This window comes from Penaeus chinensis, chromosome 31, assembly GCF_019202785.1.
Source record: "Penaeus chinensis breed Huanghai No. 1 chromosome 31, ASM1920278v2, whole genome shotgun sequence".
Lineage (NCBI taxonomy): Eukaryota > Metazoa > Arthropoda > Malacostraca > Decapoda > Penaeidae > Penaeus > Penaeus chinensis.
The window spans coordinates 2430125-2432624 of record NC_061849.1 but is presented as its reverse complement, the minus strand read 5'-3'; the positions used below and the strand labels follow the sequence as shown (position 1 = coordinate 2432624).

Here is a 2500-nt window from a genome sequence, read left to right as displayed (position 1 = left end):
TTTATTTTATTTTTTATTTTTTGTAGAGGAATCAAACGGATAATAAGGAGTAAAAGGGAGTTAAAAATAAGCTTTAAGGAGTATCTTGCTTAGTACATCGAAGGGAATTTATTGATGTAAGGGTTATCCGTGGATGCTGTATTTTGGAAGCAATTGGGTGACGCGAAAAATGGGTGAAGGAAGGGAGGGAGGGACAGAGAGAGAGAGAGAGAGGGAGAGGGAGAGGGAGAGGGAGAGGGAGAGAGAGAGAGAGAGAGAGAGAGAGAGAGAGAGAGAGAGAGAGAGAGAGAGAGAGAGAGAGAGAGAGAGAGAGAGAGAGAGAGAGAGAGAGAGAGAGAGAGAGAGAGAGAGAGAGAGAGAGAGAGAGAGAGAGAGAGAGAGAGAGAGAGAGAGGGAGAGGGAGAGGGAGAGGGAGAGAGAGAGAGAGAGAGAGAGAGAGAGAGAGAGAGAGAGAGAGAGAGAGAGAGAGAGAGAGAGATGGATATATATATATATATACATACATACATATATATACATATATATAATATATATATATATATATATATATATATTGTATATATATATATATATATATATATATATATATATAAAAAGAGAGAGAAAGAGTGTTTGTGCGAATGTGTATGTGAGTTTTGAGTGTGTGTGCGTGTGCCTAAGTATGAATGCGCACACATGTTTGTATATATGAGTGTATGTGTCTGCTTTTGTATCGCTAAGTATACGTCCTTGACCTTGAGAATAAGTTTATGTGCTTAATTGCAGATGCATGGCTGCGTGCCTGTGCATTTTTTGCGTGAAAGTTTATTGACCATATTTCAAAAAAATGTATTAACAGTAATAATGATATTGAAGATGATGATAGTGATGATATTGATAATGATAGTAATAGTGATGAAGATATTCATAATAAGAACAACAATACTAATTGCAATAGTAATAGTTATGATTGCAGTAATAATGATAATGAACATAGTAATGATAATGATTATAAAATGAGTGATAATGATAATGATAATAATGATAATGATAATGATAATAATGATTATAAAATGAGTGATAATGATAATGATAATAATGATAATGATAATGATAATAATGATAATGATAATTATCGTAATGATAATGATAATGATGACACTGGCAATGATAATAATAATGATAATAATAGCAATAATAACAAGAATAACAGTGATAACAATAATAACAATAATGATGATATATAAATGATAATGATATTGATGATGATACTGATGATAATGAGAATGAGAATGATAATAATAGTAATAGTAATACAACTACTACTACTACTACTAATTATAATAATAATAGCATTGATAATAATGAGAAAAAGTAATGAAAATTATGATAATGGTAATAGCGATAATAACAATAATGATAATAATAGTGATAATATGATGATTTGAATACACAAATGTGCTCTCATTATAAGAGTTATTATCATCATCAGTATCATTGTAATTTTTATCGTAATTATTTGCATCCGCACTATTATTATTATTATTGTTATTGTTATTATTATTATTATTATTGTTATCATTATTATTATTATCCTTATTATCCTTATTATTATTATTATCATGATTATTATTGTTATTATTATTATTATTATTATTATTATTATTATTATTATTATCATTATTATCCTTATTATTATTATTATTATTATCATCATCAACATTATATCATTATTATTATTATTATTATTATCATTATTATTGTTGTTATTAATATGATTATTAGGCCAGGTTGGGAGCGTAGATTTGAGTAAATAAAAAGTATACTATAAACAAGAACAAGAACAAAAAAGGTGAAATAGAATAAGACAAAATTGAAGCAGAAAAAAAAAAATCACAGAAGAAATAAGCACATCCACGAGGCGAGTATATACGGCCGCGTCCTTTGAAAGAGGAGGCTGCTGTATGTGAAAGAGTGTCGCGGGTATAAAACTTCATTCATTCACTGACTTTATTTTACGTGCGAGAGAGTGCATGTCCGTGTGTGTATATGGCGACCCCAAAAGCATATATGTTGTTAAAACGGCAGCCATATAAGCCCAAGACAAGCCAGGCCCCACGTGGGTTCCAAAATGCCGGGAACCAAGATGACGTTTTTGGCTGACCTGGAATGACCTTCAGACCGAGCCTCGTCACCGTTTCGTCAGGATCTCCCGTCTGGGTCCTCCGCTGGCTGTGGCTTCGTGTGTTCATAGACAAACAACAACAGCATACGTAACTGTACTATTAATAACTACAGATAAATTGATCTGTCCGTCTTGGAAGCGGTGCCTTTCATACAAACAAACCAAAATAAAGGATGTGTCATCTAAACGTTCAGAAAGCTTTAAAAAATAAAAAATCGAATGTGTATTTATAATTGTGTTTTTCTCTTTCAACAATAAAGAATCAAGACGTACATAGTACTATCATTACTTCCACCAGTCCCTATGTTGGAGGCATCTAGTCGTGTATGTGTGTGT

General features: G+C 31.6%; 1 protein-coding gene across 1 annotated transcript in view; it reads left to right on the top strand.

Annotated features, from left to right (window-relative positions):
- The window catches only part of LOC125041899 (solute carrier family 22 member 20-like), a 14265-nt gene that overhangs the window by 355 nt on the left and 11410 nt on the right, over window positions 1-2500 (top strand). The gene's annotated exons all lie outside the window — the stretch shown is intronic.